General features: G+C 47.8%; 1 protein-coding gene across 5 annotated transcripts in view; it reads right to left on the bottom strand.

Moving 5' to 3' along the window:
- The window catches only part of SFMBT2 (Scm like with four mbt domains 2), a 222,993-nt gene extending 205,112 nt beyond the window's left edge, over positions 1-17,881 (bottom strand). For 2 of the 5 annotated variants that reach the window (XM_059912115.1, XM_059912134.1), the window contains exon 1: positions 17,254-17,393. The gene's annotated coding sequence lies outside the window, so the exon portion shown is untranslated. Of the gene's footprint in view, positions 1-13,636; positions 13,731-14,338; positions 14,373-17,253; positions 17,394-17,802 lie in introns of those variants that run through there. The other 3 variants (XM_059912123.1, XM_059912132.1, XM_059912118.1) reach the window with 3 other exon arrangements.
- Between the last annotated feature and the right edge of the window lie 1,251 nt (positions 17,882-19,132).

The following is a 19,132-nucleotide window of genomic DNA, read 5'->3' as shown; positions in this document are numbered from 1 at the left end:
GCCTGGGAGCCCAGACTCATGGCTTGATCATCACACGGCATTCTACTGTGCACAGAATGTACCAGAACCTGCACACAGGTAGAAATGACTGTGCACCAGAGGCTGTTAAACGTCTCCCACCCCAAATTTCCATTTCCTCCTTTGTCTGCAGGGAGGAGTAACTAGTTAACCAAAATAAACACTGCCGGGCCATCCTCGAAGTTGCATGTGGTCGCACCACTCCGTTCGGGCCAGTGGGAAGTTTGCGGAGTGACCAGAAGGTCACACACACCCTTTGGTGGAGGGGTGGGCCTTTACCAGTCACCCCCAGAGCCACCTGAGATCACGCAGAGGAAGGCCCCACCGATGGCAGAGCTTGGTTCTGCCATCAGCTGCAGACGATTACTTCAAGAGAAATAAGTTTCTATCTTGTTTACAGGGCTCTATCTGACGGTCCCTGATACACAGCCAATCCCAAATCTCAACAAATACACCCGAGAAGGACCATGCTCCTTTGTAATAAGCTTGTAATTAGGATGCCTGGATTGTACTCTAGAACTCAGAGTGTTCTCTAAGTTTTTCATCAATAATGCCAAAGGCTGCCTCTGGTTTATTACGCACACCCCTGCCAAAAAAAATCGCAGTTCACATTAAATCCTGACCAAGGTGCTTAAACCTCGAGGAGAATGAGGTCTGTAGGAAATGAAAAAGGATCCCCACGCAGTGGGGACTCACCCCCATGAGCCTAACTTCTAAAGAAGTCGGCGGTCATCATTGCCTTTAATGTCATCGACTATTCCAGTGGTTCTCAAAATTTAAGGAACAACAGAATCACCTGGAGGGAGTATCAAAACTCAGACTGTGGGCTTCCCTGGTGGCGCAGTGGTTGAGAATCTGCCTGCCAATGCAGGGGACACGGGTTCGAGCCCTGGTCTGGGAGGATCCCACATGCCACGGAGCAACTGGGCCCATGAGCCACAACTACTGAGCCTGCGTGTCTGGAGCCTGTGCTCCGCAACAAGAGAGGCCGCGATAGTGAGAGGCCCGCGCACCGCGATGAAGAGTGGCCCCCACTTGCCGCAACTGGAGAAAGTCCTCGCACAGAAACGAAGGCCCAACACAGCCATAAATTAATTAATTAATTAATTTAAAAAAAATAATAATCTGTTAAAAAAAGAAAAACTCAGACTGCTGGGCCCCCTGCCCAGAGCTTCTGCTTCAGTAGATCTGGGATAATGCCTAGTCATCCGGTATCTCTCTAATAAGTTCCCAGGTGACGCTGATTGCTGCTGGCCCAAGGACCACACTCTAAGAACCACTGCTTTATTAAAGGAAGATTTTTGCCTGGGTTGTTTAGCGAGAGAAAGATAGTTCCTCATCAAAATATATCTATCATAAGTACAGTAGAGAACATAATATTTCTGCAAAGTCATTTAAATGTGGGGAGACTTAGGTTGGGTTTTGTAGAAATGGTTTTGCATTAAATAACGTGCATTAGTTTTGCATTATAAATCATTTTCCTTATAGAATACCTGTTCTCTGAATTCCATTGTTTTGCAAAGTCAAGACTTGCTTTACCATCTGCCTGAAGTCAGGTGAGCTTGTTGTCCGTAAAAGTTCGATAAGAGTTACAGTACCAAGAACTTATTGTGTTGATTATTCATGGCAGAGCCATTCTCTTCATGCAGCAAAGTATCTGGACAAATTCTTTTTTCCCAGCCTCAGTTTTCTCAAAAGTCGAGAGGAGATTGGATCACATCATCTCTAGGAACTCTTTGTCTTAGGTCCCTCATTCCTAGCAGATATTTTCCCCAGCTTTATTGAGATATAATACACTAGCAGATGATTTTTTATATCAGTTATGTCTGCATATAATTTCAAAAGCCAAATATTCTACAAGGCTTGTACATGATGCACCCCTCCCCCCCCAAAAAAAACAACAGCAGTCTCCTGTCCTTCTCCTCCTTGAGGCAATCCCTTCCAACTCTTTTAGCGGATTGTTTTGGCATTCATCTCACCTCTGAATAACAGCTTACTTATTAATTGTTCAGTTTTTGTCTTTATCAGGTGATACTCTACCACTCACATCACCTCTCTCTCTTTTCATATGTGTGTGTGTGTGTGTGTATACATATATATATACATCCTCCTAATAGGTATGATCCCATTACTATGGCTCTATAAAGACATTACAGCAGACTCATGTGGTGTACTATGATTACTTTTCCTTTCTCACACAAGTCTTCCCTGGAGTTAATGATGGCCTTGTTTCTTCCATGATCTTAGCTTTCTACATACTTTTCACCCTTTCAAAGCCAATTTTTCCATTAACTGTCTAAATCTCTCGATAAACTGAGATATATAGGTATGTTCTTAATTTCATCTTGAAGTAATTTCTACCAAGGCTTTCTGTTCTGCTCTAATCTAGACTAACTGCCTTCTATGCCTGGTAGCAGGTGTTACCCTGAGATCTTGCTTCACTTCTTTTATGAGATTCTCCTCTTATTCTGTGTCCCAGGTCTTCCTCACTTGGTTTTCTCCCGCCTTTTGATGGAGCACATTCTTCAAAAGGTTCCTAAGAAAGGATTTAGGTAGAAACATGTGCAGCCTTGCATAAAAATGTCTTTAACCTGTTCTCACGTTTTAACCCATAGTTTAGGTGGGTAAAAAATATTCTTTACCATATGATCCAGCAATCCCACTCCTCAAGCATATATCTGGAAAACTCTAATTTGGAAAAGATACATGCACCCCAGTGTTCATGGCAGCACTATTTACAATAGCCAAGACATGGAAGCAGCCTAAATGTCCATCGACAGATGAATGGATAATGGAGATGTGGTACATATATACAATGGAATACTACTCAGCCACAAAAAAGAGAATGAAATTATGCCATTTGCAGCAACATGAATGGACCCAGTGACTATCATACTATATGAAGTAAGTCAGAAAGGAAAATATCATATGCTATCACTTATATGTGGAATTTTAAAAAATGATGCAAATGAACTTATTTACAAAACAGAAACAGACTCACAGACATAGAAAAAAAACTTACGGTTATCAAAGGGGAAGCAGGGGGAGAGATAAATTAGGAGTTTGGGATTAACAGATACACACTACTATATACAAAATAGATAAACCACAAGGACCTACTGTATAGCACAGGGAACTGTATTCAATATCCTTTGATAATCTATAATGGAAAAGAATCTTAAAATATATATAAATATATATATAGGAATCACTTTGCTGTACACCTGAAACTAACCCAACATTGTAATCACCTATATGTCAATTTAAAAATCCTAAACTGGAAAAACATCCTCTCTTAGAATTTTGAGGGTTCCCCACATTGTCTTCCAGCTTCCACTGTTGAGAAGTCTGGTCCCATCCTAATTACCAGGTCCTCTGATGTTCTGAAATTTCACAATGAGGTACCAAACGGTAATCTACTTGTGGCTTGGGGCCTCTGAATGACTTCCTTCAAGATTGGAAACTATTCTTCAGTTCCAGGATATTTCCTGGAATTACTGCCAATTTCCTCCCCTCCGTTTTCTTTGTTCTTTCATTCTAATATTCATTCCAATGTTGAATCTCGTTAATCTCCCTCATTTTCCTTTTTATGCCCCTTTACTCTTTAATCTACCATCTAGGGTATTTCCTTGAATTCCTCTCCTAGCTCTTCTATGGAGTTTTACAATCTAATTTCAAGAGGCTCTTTTTAATTCTTTGAATATTCCCTTTTTCCATCCTACCTTGTTCCATAGATGCAAAATCTTCTATTATATCCCTGAGGCCATCCATGATTTTTTTTTGGTAAGATGTTTCTTCTCTCCTTTGTAAGAGCAGGTATTTTTCTCCCTTGGTTAGTTTTGGTCTCTACTGTTTTATATTAGCTGTCTTCCTCAGAAGTCTGGTAATACTTTGTGGTTTCTCATGTTTATGAGTGGGGAATGAAAAGGCTGACTGGTATCTCAGGGCGCAGGAGTGAAGACTGTACACCTTGGGAACCACTGCACAGAGACCCAGCTGGGTCCTTCCCAAAGGAAACCCCAATGCGTCTTTAAGTCTTTGCTCTTAGGTTGGTCAAATTACACAGAAGAGGATTCTCCCATATGCCAACATGAGGGCTGGGGGGGGGGGGGGGGGTCTCCCGCCTACTGACACTGGTTTAGAAGGGAACATCCCAGAAACACAGTCATTTTCTTCCCTGCAGTGTAGACTCTAAGAAACAAGATCTCCCTCCTAAATCCACAACAATAAAAAGCTGTGCAGCCCCAATTTCAGATCTCCAGACATGTGTCTATAAATTATCTCCTTTCCCTAAGCTAGTGCTAGTACCCCATTTTTCTCCTTGATTTCTTTATTAGACGTGATAAATATTAAACTATCATTGTGCAACTAGACTTTGAAGCCAAAATTCTCAAAGTTCAGGTGAAAAAGTGAAACTTTACATTGGATTAATGAAGATACCTTAGCATTAGAAATCATTCTTCTCTGCATTCATCAAAAGGCAAGGTCCAAAGGCGTACTACTCAGAAGGACTCACTCCAGTGAGCGTTATTATAATAGCAATAAAAGAAATGTTGCATTTCTTTTCAAGTTACCCAATTATCCAGTCCTTTCAAAGGGACCTGCCTTAAACTAGTTCAAGGAACGGGCAATTTTCCTACCGATGAACATGCTTACAATTTCAAGCTTGCTACTCAGAAACAGGAAAAAATGTTTGCAGTTGTTTTGTTTTTTATGTGACTCTGAAGAGAGACTCTTCTCCAAACTGAAAATTAAAAGTGAAGGCCTAAACTAAAAGCTTATGGAATTCCAGACATACTCTAGCTGCCCTTGGAAATCTAGCATGTCTAAATCACAGAGAAAACTGCCTTATTTCACACTCCAGAAATTTCAAAATGAGCACAGGACACCTAATCTGAGCTAAGACCTTTCCAAACATTTCCATCAAAATGGAAAATCTCAGAGGATTCTGAAGGATGCACAACCCAAGTTGTGACCAAAACCTGATCTCTGAAAATCACTCCTTCCATTTCCCTAAGAAGCAACATGCAAATAACAGCCTGGGATCACAAGAGTATCTGCAAGTACCATATTTGTAAATGGCTTTGAAGATGCAAAGAGGGGTTAAACGCCCAGGCACTTATCAAGGAAGGCTTCCTTCTATTTACACGCACCCTGTCACCCAGATCACTCTGTTAATAATGCATGATGAAGCCCAGCTCTCCCCACTCTCACCAGCCAACACAGCCTCTCTCAGAAGAGACAGGCCTTCCTGATTCCATCATCAAGGGAGACGAACTGATTCTCTGGGGCAGAAGGTTCATGGAATTTTGCCATCCACCATATGCTCAGAGCTTGATTTACCTTGATTAGGACCACAGTCTCCTGGCCATTTTGCAATTGGTTTTCATCGGGTTTTCACTCTAAATAGATTGAAATCTGACACAAACTGCTGCCCCAGCATAAGAAATGCTAATTTTTCACATCCCGATTCATACCTCCATCCTAGGAAATAAGATATGTAGGAGATAAGAGGAGGTTGAGGGATAAATACCAGGGCTGGCGGTGGCCTATGATTCCCACAATAGCAAATGTGTCTTCTGATTCATGGTTTTAACTGTCACCTCTTAACCTCCTAACCAATCGGCAAGTGTATCACTCCAGACTGAGCAAAATCGGTCGTTCAAAAGCGGGCATGCGAAAAATGAGAAAATGAGCCTTCCAAGTTACTCGCTCAAGAGAAGAGAACACCTAATCAAACTGCAGACTAGCTGTGCCCCATCCTGGAAGTTCATTTATTTATTTATTAACTATTTACCTATGAATTATTTATGTATGATTCACTACGTATTTACTGTCAAGACGGCGGAGGCCTTGAAAGACCCAATTAAATCTACTATACGATCAGTCTTTGCATCAAGGTAGAGATACAGGGTTTCTTACACCAGAAATTTACTTCCAAGCCACAAAGGTAAACACCAACCTTAGGTTAGCTTACGACGGACATGAAATACTTGACACAGAAGAGCCTGGTTGTAGGACCTTATCAAAGAAGCATGACGTTTCAGAATTAACACAGACATTTAGTGCTAACATCTTGCACAAACTCCAAACATAGAATTTCCCCATCACCTACAAATATTAAGAGGAATGAATTAGAACATCAATCCAAGTCTGTTAACAAAGCTAAGTAACCTCATATTCTACAGGAGAATTGCCTCTCACATTACACACGTGTGCATATGAGTCATTTTAAGGAAGCTAGCCCATGTGTTTTATGTACAGTCATGAGAACTCAAGAAGTAAAGAAATCTTACAAAGGACCCTTCTGTAAGCTAGACATGCATAGATAACATCTAATCATCAGTACCTAATTTTCTGAGGGGATTTTTATGAATCGGATGACTTCGAGCAAGACAGAGGCAGAGCAGTGATGCTTTGGGGATACCACGCAGTCATCCTGCCATCAACTAAGACACCGACGATGAAAAGTACCAATCAGGACTCTGCAAGCCCACCTCTGAAGGATGCAGCCAGAGAGTCACCACGGCCTGCAGGGTTCTGCAACGGAGCTGAAGATTCATAAAAGAACTGAAGAAGAGCATTACAGGTGCTGACTTTAAGCCATAGATACATATCCATAAAACTGGGCACCAATCACATGGTACCAGTGATATCATTTAAATGCAGAAAGGAAATGTACTAGACTAATAAGATAGTAATAAGTGGAGCCCATCCAACTGCAAATCATTATGCAAAGTCAATAAAAACACCCTAATTTACTTTGGTTATAAAGAACTTGCGGAATGTAACAAGTTTTACATTGTTACGGAAGACTGCAGAAGATCTGGTTTTACCCCATAATGTGACCATCACTTAGCAGAATGTACTCTTGGCCTTTTTAATTGTAACAACAAGCAACACTGTTCTCATCTGCAAAACACAGGGACTGTTCTAGAAGCCTCCTAAAGTCTCCCCTCCCACTCAAACATTTCAGGAAATCTGGGTTTTCCCAGACCTTCCTGGTTAAAAGTGTATGTAGTAGGAGAGAACAATATAGCATCCGCTCCAACGGAATAAAGACTCAAAAAAGGAAACAGTCACCATGGTTTAAGCTGGATCCCAAAAGCTTTCGTAAAAGAGGGGGGTCGGGTCCCCAGTGCCCAGCTGGCTACTCAAAGTGTACAATCTGCTACACTGCCCAAAGCCGCTCTAGTTCACAGTGCGGGGATGAAAAGGGGAAGAGGGCGGTCTGCATTTTGCAGCTGGCTGGGAAGAATAAAGCATATTTAAGTTAAAGTTTTAAAGACAATAAATGACAAGGACCAAAACTCAAGGCTCCAAACATTCTGTTACCCCACTTAGAGCCACTCTCCAGCCTCCAAGCAGAACATCAAAAAACACAGAAAACCAGGGCTGGTAGGTTTGATTCCAGAGTTGGCTGTTTTTAGTAACAGTGCTGTGGACTGCTGGAGACCAAGGGAGAGGGGAGCAGAGAAAAACGAGCTGCTCCATAACCATCAGCCTTTATTAAAATGATGGCACCCGGGGGGTGGGATGAACTGGGAGATTGGGATTGACATATATACCCGAATATGTATAAAATAGGTAACTAATAAGAACATGCTATATAGCACAGGGAACTCCACTTTGCTGTACAGTAAAAATGAACACAACATTGTAAAACAACTATACCCCAATAAAAAGTAAATAAATAAATGATGGCATCCAGCTGTTCACATCTCCTTCCCTGAAATCAGGGGAGCACATCTGGCAGGGGTTCGATCCATTAGGCGTGTGGCCCTGAAGGATCTTGGAAATTGTCAGCTTCAGTATGAAGCATCACCAGCTATGTTCTGCATAACCTTCTTTTCTCTTTCGTTACCACACTGAGGTTAATGCTTCTCGGAAGACTCTGGGCCTGGCTGACAGACTCAGCTAGGAGAGCCTGTCACCTGCCACCGGATAAGTATCTGAAAAATCAGCCCCCAAAACACAAAAAACAAAAATCCAAACACCCGGGAGGTAAGTCTCTCCAACACACATCTTTTTATCTTCTGGGGCTTTAAAAAGGCTGTTCTTAATAAGGCCACGTGGAAAATTAAGGCTGAGAACTGAGAATAAGATGGACAAAGACAAAATATGCAGGATGAGGCCTGCAGCATTCAAAAAGGACCAAAATCAGGCTGACGGGCCAGTGGAAATCTTAGCAAATCGATCTGGGCAAAATGAGCAAAACAGGGTCCAACCATTAGCCTGCAACAAACAGCTAGAGGTTGGGGTAGTGATTTTACATCTGTGGGTGGTATGTTTACAAATAAAAGATGAGGCATTATTTAAGAATAACTATGATTAGAAGCAGATGAACTTTAACCTAGTGAGTTAATATCAACCATGATGTTCATTAAGAAAACAAGTGGGATGCCTTGAACAGTAAACATCTGCACTCTGGATTTCTTAACATCATCTTCAAGACCTCTGTCCTCCGGTTCACAAAGACACAGGTTAACTCTCTCCAGATAAACCCTCACCTCCCCTCCCACCCCACCCCCCCACATACCTTCATTCTAAGGCTGCCCTTGTCCACTTCTCTGCCCTTAGAAAGGCAGTGTCTTCCCTACAGAAATGTATGCCAACACCAGAGGAATCCAACCGAAATTTTGGCACTGTGCTTTTCCCTCCATCCCCCTAGATTTTTCTACCACTCCACTCTTTTTTGTTGTTGTTATTGGCCGAGAGACATGCAGGATCTTTTAGTTCCCAGACCAGGGATCGAACCCGCGGCCCCTGCAGTGGAAGCACAGAGTCTTACCCACTGGACCAAGGTCACATGAAAAGCTCTGAACCAGAACTGGGGTTTCTAAGTTCCCAAGACTGGTTCACTCTAACCATCAGGCCATAGTGTATTCACACCATCTTTAGTGCACTTTCTAAAATAATGCCAAAGCCACTTTCTATGAAAATCCAGCTACTTTGAGTTGGCAGAACTTGACTTTTAAGGAAGTGAAATCAACTTCCACTCACATAGGGTAAGTGGAGCTGGCTTTGAGCTGTCAGCTTCAAGCGTGAGGTCAACTCACCCCTGGAGGAGACTGCAAGGAGCAGATGACCCAAGAGCAAAGAGAAGCAGAGTTGACCTACACGTCCCAGGGAGAACAGCTTTGGGGTTTTATCTTCAGTTTCATACCACAGAAGAAAATAATCCAATAAAACATCAAGAACTTCAGTAGAATCTAGGAGACTGTGCTCACGAGCGGCCAACGCTACTTAGAAGGGAAAATTCGTACTTCCTTCCCCAGCTTTCCATGCTGTCTGCCTGATTTCCACTCTCCACTACTTCCGTGACTTGAGACTTTTTAAACTTATTCTCACCCTCATTAGTGGGTAGTGTCTTTCACCTTCCGCGACTTGAGAATTTTTAAACTTATTCTCACCCTCATTAGTGGGTAGCGTCTTTCAGAGAGGGAGGGGGGATGAAAATAGACTTATATTAAAGCCTTTTTTTTTTTTTTTTTTTTTGGCCGCGCCGCCTGGCTTGTGGGATCTTAGTTCCCTGACCGGAAATTGAACCCAGGCCACGGCAGGGAAAGCACCGAGTCCTAACCACTAGACCACCAGGGAATTCCCAATTATTTTCTAAATCAAGATGAAATTTCAGAAATTCAACACTTTCCAAAGCTTTAATGGTCAAATCACGTGACTGTGAACAACATTCTTTCCCAACCCAGGAACACCACGTAATTTCACTTCAAAATTTAAAAACAGTGACTTAAGCTCTGTTCTCCCATGACCGTCTGAACTGAATGCAAAAGGAAAATGCTCTAGTCTTACTCTGTTTCAATAAAATATTTTAAAAAAACAAACCTATTTGTGTGGCCCTGTATAACCTCCCCAAAGACTCGGTAAATTACCGAGAAAGATACCAGCACTCACCTATAATGATTAAATAAGCTACTGCACTTAAATTGCTAGGCTGTGTCTCACACACAGCCGGTAATCAATATACACAGTTTCAAGACAGTCTAAGACCAGGATTCAGAGCTTCCCTGGTGGCACAGTGCTTGAGAATCTGCCTGCCAATGCAGGGGACACGGGTTCGAGCCCTGGTCTGGGAAGATCCCACATGCCACGGAGCAACTGGGCCCGTGAGCCACAACTACTGAGCCTGCGCGTCTGGAGCCTGTGCTCTGCAACAAGAGAGGCCGCGATAATGAGAGGTCCGCGCACCGCGATGAAGAGTGGCCCCCACTGGCCGCAACTAGAGAAAGCATCAAGAAACGAAGACTCAACACAGAAACGAAGACCCAACACAGCCATAAAATAAATAAATAAATAAAAACCCAAAGTTTAAAAAAAAGACTAGGATTCAAATCCTCTCTCTCTTGCTCAAACTTGCTAGCAAGTGACTCAGGCTCCCTTTCCATCTCCCCATGTGCAAAATGGAGGTGACAACACTCGTAAAATAGAGGATATACAAATATAAACAATTCGAAGAGTGCCTGGCAAATAGTAGATGCTTCAATAAGTAGTTACTATTTTTTTTTAATATCATTTGGAGTAAACAGATAATTCCAAATCAGAGTAATCTCACAACCCTTTCAAATCCAAATGTGTGGTTTTTCAGTGAGCATCTGTTTGAATTATCTTTTACATGAGACTTTGTAGGAACTTGCACTTGGAATTTCAGATGCTCGTACTGTACCTGAAAGTGATTGAGTTCATAATTCAGTTTTGAATGAAACGGAAAAAAACAACAACTTGCCAAATTTAGGAGAAAGGATGCTTAAATAACCTTATAAGGTATCTTTTCTCAGCCAATACAACTGCAGGGGGGAAAATACCACAGGATACAAATCTGTCCCACCTTCCCCTGTCCCACCAGCTCCAAACCCCTCCTTTGTAGTCACAACTGCTGACGCTCTTTGCCCGACACTTCAGAATTCACCAAATGCAAGGCATCTACCAAAATGTGTCACTTTTGTTTTTAAGAAAATCAAAAAGAATGAAACCTAAAGCACAATGGATTCTTTCTTTAAATCAGTGTCAAAGACATCTATCTTATCACAAGAATAGAAACCTACATGACAAGAGAGCAAAACCTTTAGTATCATCTTACCCGTAACATGAAGGACCCTAAATGTCAATGTATAGCGAAGAATTAGCACGTTTTAAAATTCTCTACGGGCTCACCAGATGGGGAGTATGATGGTGGCATCTTTTAATCAGAACACTGCTGTACTGATCATGCAAAACCAATCCTTTAAGAATTTTATTTTATAACTTTATATAAATCATATAACATTCCCTCTTAGACCGCAAGCTCTAAATTGAGTATCTTCCCTTATTTACAATACACTGTCCTGTCTATAAACATCTTGTTTATTTACACAGACCTCCAAACAGCTAACACTTGGTTTAGCCAACAAGATCAAGTTTCCTAAGAACGTCCCAGGACATTATCAGTCTTACAAAGAGAGGAAGTACTTGCCCAGTGGCCCAGCCTGAAGGGCAGGAATGGAAAATGCAGGGTCAGATCTGATTCTTTCACTGGCTGGGTTACCTGGAGGCTGCAGCCATCCACCCACACTATGAATATAATCGAATAAGGTCCAAGCACTCACCCTGTCTGGGCAGGCGGGGTAGAGAGGACTATTTGGAATGGCCCCTTCTAGTCCTAGGAATTATTAGAGCAAACTCAAATCAGGTTTTTCTTTATGGCCTGTATTCTTTATGACCTGGCCCAGGCCCTGCCATTATTGGGATTATATGTGAAGGCTAGAGTGGTGTGCCTCAATTTTCTCTACACCTCTCCTTTTCCAGAGCACAAGTGAAACCATGACCCCATGTGGAGCTTGCATCCCTTAACAATAACCACATTATTTCTGCACAGTGACCTGCGTTCAAAGACATCCTCTGTAATGATGGCCAGTAATGTTTCCACTCTACCTTCCGGACAAGAGTCTGAAAGATGAATCACTTGGGCAGGTCTGCATAGATGTGTTGAACCACAGATCTTTTTTTTTCCCAAATAGAACCATGGGGATCTCTGAGTGAGATTCCAGTCCAAAGCACCTATTTTGTAGATACAGAAGTTGAGGCCCAGAAAGATGACATCCAGTAACTGGTCCAAGGTCATACAGCCAGACGGAAGCATCGCTGAAACGAGAAGCCAGGCCTCCTCCCGATTCTGTCCTCTCCTCCTCTGTCAGGAATCTTCCTTACAAAACAGAGCTGTCAGATCACAGGTCACCACTACAAATGCACAGATGGTTTGTCATGACAAGTATCATTTCCCTAACCAGTTTTTCTTACTTGTAGAATGGGAATAGTAAGTTGCTACTAGGGCAATGTCGACGTAAGAACAGTCAGGAAAAAAAACACTGAATGTGTCTTGAACTATGGATCCTAGTTTCTTTTTGGGACAAGAACCTTTTACAAGTTCTTCTTTATGGCCTCTACACTGTTACGGGAACTCCAAAAGTTCCAAAAATAGTGAAATACTACGAGAGAAATGGTATCTGATACTAGAACTGGAGATAATTCAAATTCCACAGTAGACTATTTTTGTTCAATTACTTAAAAAAAAAAAAGAACTCTTTTACTTTGAAATCTTCTGCGTTTTCACTACATGTGCTTCTCTGATCCCAAAAGCACCCTCTATCAATTCAAGGGAAGTCTCATTCACTTACTGCTCAGAGAAATGTTTCCATCACCCAGCATTTTTGCTCAGATTTGGCAAGTCCTTTGGGGACAACGGCACAGAGAGAAAGGTGGAAAATGCCACCTCAACTAGAGTGGGCAAAATGGGATCTGATGACCCATCAGCACTCCCAGGACAGCAAAGGAAAGTCTTATTATAAAGAGAAAAGGGAAATCACCATGGCTTTCCCCTGTCTTCAGGACCCTCTTCTGCTTCCGGCTTTTTTTTTTTTAAGTCAAGAATCATAAAGCTAGTTATCATAAAGCTGGTTTTGGGAAACTAGCAAGTTTTCCCAAAAAATTAGTCCACAATTTCTGCAAGAAAACATGAAGAGGAAAAGCCCTCTCTGATCAATTATTCCCATCATTAGTGAAATTCATGTCCCAGCAGATGGCTTCTTTGAGGTTCAAGATGTGGGTAACCTAATGGGAAATGGGAAATACTCCTTTGTCACCCCTGCAGGTCTCAGCTGGCACTTCTAGAACACACATCAAGACAGACTGGCTGATGGAACTCTTCTCTGGGGTAAGGGGTGCTGAATCGCCCTGCCACTGGGCAGTGGTTTCCACTGGCCCTGTAATGGGTTCTGCGCACAGCTTGGGTAGGGGACTGGAGGATTTCTGGTGCGCATGGGTGTATGGTCCCCCGCCCACCCCAGCCACCTTCCAGGCAGCGGCAGGGTCCCAGCCATGAACTAAGATAAAAATCTGAGACAGTACTTATTTATGGAAAGGAGGAAGCAGAGTGTGTGCAAATTTAATGCTTCGAACGGAGAAAGTAGCACATCTCCTATCTCAAAGGACAGCCTAGCCAGCAATTCCTTCTGACCACCAAGGCCTCTCCCCTCCCCCACACCTACCCGCTCCACCTCGCTCCCCACCCCCAAAGACTCCCAGGAAACGGGGCCGAATCTGAGCCTGTTTTCGGTTTTTCTCCGACCTGGTGAAACCTGGGTCCATTTGCTTGGTACAGACACGCCAATCCGTCCCCCGGGTCCCTCCGCTCCGGTGCAAGGGTGGAAGGGTGAGGGAGGGTAGAGGGCGGCAGCGATGGATCTGGATTCAGGCACGGTCTGCCTGCGTCGGAGGCAGTTTCCCACCAGTGGGCTCGGATCCGCCGCGGCTGCGCCGCTGGAGCCGACAAAACGCGGCGCGGGGACCAAGCTCTCCGGAGTCGGGGCGGAGCGCGGGGCCTGGAGCCCCAGACCCTCAAAGGCGCCGGCGCTCGGGGTCCAGGGAGGCACCGCAGGGGACGCCCGAGTGGGTGAGCAGTCTCACTTCTGCACTGAAAGGAACGAGTAGCCGTGCGGCCAGCCCCTGGCGCCCTGCCCTTCCCGGAATCCCACCCAACTCTATAAACCCAAAGATCCCGAAAATTCCGAAAGCGAAACTGCAAGCAGGTCTACAGAAGTTTGGAAACGGCCTCCCAGGCTTCCCGGCGTCGTGTCCGGACTCCCGACACCACCAATGTGGTCAAGGACGAGCGCCCCTGAGAGTGGCCATCGCTCCGCAAGGCCACCCTCCGCGTCCCCGGGGCACCTCCCTGCGTTTTTTACGCGTGAAAGTCCCCAGCCCCGGTTTCGGGGCGGGGGGTCGGCCGTGCTCCTGCCTCGTCTCGGTTCCTCCCTCCTCCCGCTCCTACCCAAGAGAAGGAAAACTTGGGCCCTGCGAGAATCCTGTGGAATGTTCTTCGCAGTCGGTTGTATGTTCGCTTCCACCGCACAGCTCGGTGCAAAATCGCAGGTTTCGGGGCGTTGGAGTGAATTGTGCGCTTGTCAGCCGCGACGTCAGGAGGACGAAGGGAGGGGTTCCCGGCTGAAACTGCAGTTTACAAGCACAGAGCCATCTTAGGCTGGTTTCCACTTGGGCGAAGCCCACGGGAGAGCTGTCCCCGGGGGGACGCGCGGGACCGGAGCGCCGGGGACGCGCCGCGCGCTCGGCCCGGCGGTTGGGGGTGCGAAACGCGTCTGGGCCTGAGGGTCGCAGATCGCTCAGCCCCGCCACCCAGGTCGGAGGGAAAATCTGCCGCGGGGTCTCGCATCTTGGTGATGCTTCCCCCGAGGCCCCACCCACGGGCCGCCGCGAGGGACTGGCCTGTCCGACAGCGCGGCGTCCGTCTAAGTGGGAAGACAAACCGATACCATCGATCCTCCCTCCAGGCCTCTGAAAATGCCCAGAGACCACGTTACTGCGGTAACTACAGACCTGGCCAGCGCTATCTTTTTAACCCCATGATTTAAAATCATCTTGGCGCACTAGGAAGACGCGCCATCAGGCCACGGGCACAGAGAAGGTACCCCGGACCGGCCCTCGCCTGGCCCTGGGGACGGCGCGCGGCCGCCGTGTGGCCCCAGTCCCCCAGGTCCACCCCGCTGGCACCGCTGCGCGACCTCCGCTCCGCGGCTGCATCCTGGCCACTAGCGACCCCTGTCGGGGACCCCAGTTCCCAGCTAAGGGCGCTCGGTTTGCTTGCTTTCCCTCGGGCTCCACTCACAAGCTCCGACTTTGCCCTCAAACTCCGCTCCCTGACCCTCTCCGGGCCCGGAGGCCGGCTTTTCCCGGGCACCTCGCCGCCCTCTCAAAGCCCAAGGCGACACCCCTGCTCGCTCGCCGAGAAGGCCCCTAGCGGATCCAGCCCTCTCGGAGCCCGATCAGAGCAAGGGACACTTTCTTCCGCTAACGCTCTCCCCATCCCCCACCGCCCCTAGAGCGCAACTCCAAAAGCAACTCCTCCCCTCCCCCCTGCACGCTCTGCAGCGGAGGTCCGCGCGCCCCCGCCCTTCCGCCGCTGCACTTTCACTCCCCCACCCTACCCACCAAGCCCCGGACGCCGGCCCCCCCACCTCTCACCCCACCGCGGCGCGAACTGCACCGGGTGCCCACCGCTAACTGCAGCGCGCCCCCTGCACACAGAACCCCACGGGCGTCTGCAGTCCGACTTCACCCGAAAGCCTGGACAGTGAGTGAGTCCTTTTAATAAGCACCTCCCCGCTCCACCTACCGGGCTTCACGCACACAGGATCCAGCATACAGAGAAAGAGAACTGGTCTCCTAGAAAGCCGAAATAAATCATTCCCTCTGCCCTCATGTATTTTGCACCACGTGTCAGCAGTTTGTCATGTCAAATCATGGTAGGGTCTGGTTCCAAGACGCACACACGAATTCGGGGCGGATCTCTTTGGCACCCTCCCCGCCAACTGCACACACAGGTATGCACACTGATCCAAAGGCACACAGAGCAGTTGTGCTCGGATGCCCCGGTCCGGGCCAGCGGGACCCCTCTCCCCTTTAGCAATGGACTGGACACACGCAGACTCTAACCACGGAAAAAACTAGGGCAGCTCATTCCCTCTCTTTTTTCCCATTTAATTCGCTAAAGCAGCTACTGGAGTAGTCAAAGAGAGTTGAAACTAAGAGATGGCACCTCCGGTTGGGTTTTTTCCCACCTCAAAACCTTTATTTTCAGTTTTTAAAAGCCACCTTAGCCCGCCATATTGAAACTGGCACGGCTTCTAAATACTCCTTCCCCGCCGTTGCTTCCAAGAAAACACGAGTACGGATCAGGCTCTGGACTTGCGTCTGGCCACCGCAAATCAACCACTTCCCTCACCTAAGGCTCCCCCTTTCTCCGGTTAATCCCCTCCCGCCGCCTCGGGTCAAAAATCAGTAAATATATCTAGCAGTTCCTACAGTTGTTTTTTTGGCGGATTTTACCAACACACACACACAAACACACACACACATTAAAAAAATAAACTCCAAAGCCTGATCAGATTAGTAATTTTGAAAGGTCATATGAGAGTAGACAACAGGAAAGCCCCAAGTGACAGGATATTACTTTAACGTAAAAGAAAAAATAATAATAATAATAAAGAAAAGAAAAAAAAGAACAAAAAGATCATCCATGCGGGAGCACGCTCCGAAACTACTACTGACAATTTCATTTCAGCTGCACAGGCAAATGTTTCCAAAGGGGGGATTCCGAATGGGTCCACGATTTTTAACCCCCCTGATGGTTGGTCTCCAGTCCTCACCCCATCATCTTCTCCCCCCACTCCCCCCCCGCCACCCCAAACACACACACACCAAAAAAAAAAAAAAAGGAAGAAGAAAGAGACCCCAACGAGAGAGCGCGGGGTAGCAAGGGCGGCTGCGTCGCTAAAATGAGCGCACAAATGAGGAAGGTGGGCGGCGGGAGGGGACAGCTTGCACCCGGGGAGGAGGACACTTTGCAACTACGGACGGACCCCCGCCAAGGCCGGGCTTTGCAAAGCCGAGGGACCGGGGGAAGGGGACAGGGGGAGCAAAAATGACAACCCGGAGCGCAGAGCGGACTTTGGGGCTCTGCTCCAGTGCTGTCGCTTTCTCCTCCTGTCCTTCCCTTTCGCTCCTCTCCCTCAGCACCCCCTCCTCCAGCCCCCCACCCCCGGGCTGGCTCCAGCTTCCCTTTTTTTCGGAGCTGGAAAAAAGAAGCTGACCGGCGCGCTCAACCTGCGGGCCGGAGGTCTGCTCGCTGGGCTGGCTGGGCGCGGGGACAGCGACCGCGCGGCGTCCTACCTGATGAAGTTCGTCCTCCCCGCGGCGTGGACTAAGACCCCGGGCGCCGCCGTGGTGGGGGGGACACCGGCCTCACCCGCTAGCTCTGGTTTGCTCGCTCCCCGCCCGCCGCCTCCCGCGCGCGCCCGCTCCACTCCGCCGACTCCCACTACAGCCTCATTCCAATATGGCATCCTCTCTGTGCGCATGCCCGGCACTCTTTTTTAAGATTATTATTTTGTGTGTGTGCAGCGAACTCCTTCAACGACCTTTTCCAAGCGCTTGCAGAACGTCTTAAGCCAATTAGCCTGCGGGACGTTCCGCACTCCTTCCATTGCCCCCGCTGTGACGCCCCCCCCTGTGACGCCTCCGCGTCTGGGCACATTTCCCCCCCACACACACACACACTCACACAGAGGCACATTTCACGCTCCCACTGCCCCCTCCCCGCCCCGCTCCCCTCCCTTTTTTTCTTTAGCTCCCATCTATACACGATCTGCAGAAAGTTCCCATCACAGGCGTTTCCGCACACCCATCTGCAGGGAAATCTGGGCAAACTCCGCATCTCACTGGAACACTTTCTGTTTCGTCGGTTTGCAATCCCTCCGTGGACCAAATGCACAAACTTGCGCTTTATCCGCCGAAGGCTGGTTCCGAGCGGAGAGAAATTCAATTCTCTCTGCGACCCGAGTCCCGCCCACTGCGCCCCACCCGGCACTTAAATTGCGCTTTTTCTATGGAGATTGAAACATTTCCTGGCCCCTTAGGGATGGCGGGAGGGGGTCGGGGAAAGGTTTTCCAGGGAAACGAGCCCAGAGGGGTCGGAAAATTCAGTTGGGGTTGCTCTGGCCAGCTTGCCGCTGCGATCGGCAGGACATAGGTAACGAGGGTCGCCACGGCGTGTCCTGGGGAAATGTCCGGGCCGGGGCGACCGCAGAGGGCACCTGGCCTGGGCTGGCTCTTGTAGGGCGGGAAAGGACTCCTGCCCGAGAAAAACGTGGCCCTCTGCGATGGTGGGAGTGAAACAGGGGCAGCGCAGACGGGCGCAGGGTAGGGTTTCCCGGCGGCGTGTGCGGGTCCGCGGGCACTTTGCCCGGGGCGTGGGGGGAGGACAAAGTGGACCTCCCCGGCCCGAGCAACGGCTGGGCAGAGACTGAACGTAATGTCCCCAATGCGGAAATGCTGGCGACGCCCGAGTGGGCAAGACGGAGAACTTCCGAAGGTGGGCTTTGCTGTACTTAAGGAGCGAGGAGATGCTGCTGGGGGCTAGAATTTATTTCTGTGGGAAATGGAGAACTGACACGTTTTGTCAGGGTTTTTGCTCTATTGCCACAAGGGGTAAAATCCCCCGGAGTCTCCCAGTTGTGTCCATCTCCTTCTTAAGAACGTCTCTCGTCGCGCCCCTTCCCTGGCCCGGGCCGGGGGGCCAGAGGACCCTGCGCTCCAAGGCTGCTTCGAGTTCGTAGCTCCGCCCTCCCTCTCACGTCCTTCCACGTCCTTCCACCCCCGCGAGTCCTCGCGGACCGGAGACCTCAGGCACTATAAGTCCTCGGAGGATAGGTGGACGCTCTGAAGGGCGGGGGACAAGGCGCGGGGAGGACCGAGAGAGAGGAGGTCAGAGTCTGAGCGCGCGCGGGACGGGCGGGGTCCTGCCCTGGCGAGTCCTCTCCCCGACAGCGGGGCCCGGCTGGTCTAGAAGAACCGCGCGACGGACGTGCCGGGAAACTGCTCCAGCCAAGCCACGCGGTCGCGAGGGCCCCTCCACCGAAACGGTGGGCGGACCTCGGAGAGCCTCGGGGGCTTCGGCGGCAGTGAGACGCCGTGCACTTGCAGGCTGGGCAAATTGTATTTCCCTACATGTTGGAGGGCGCTCTGCGAGGTATAAAACGCCTTCGTCCTG

This window comes from Balaenoptera ricei, chromosome 2, assembly GCF_028023285.1.
Source record: "Balaenoptera ricei isolate mBalRic1 chromosome 2, mBalRic1.hap2, whole genome shotgun sequence".
Lineage (NCBI taxonomy): Eukaryota > Metazoa > Chordata > Mammalia > Artiodactyla > Balaenopteridae > Balaenoptera > Balaenoptera ricei.
This window is presented reverse-complemented; position numbering and strand designations above follow the sequence as displayed.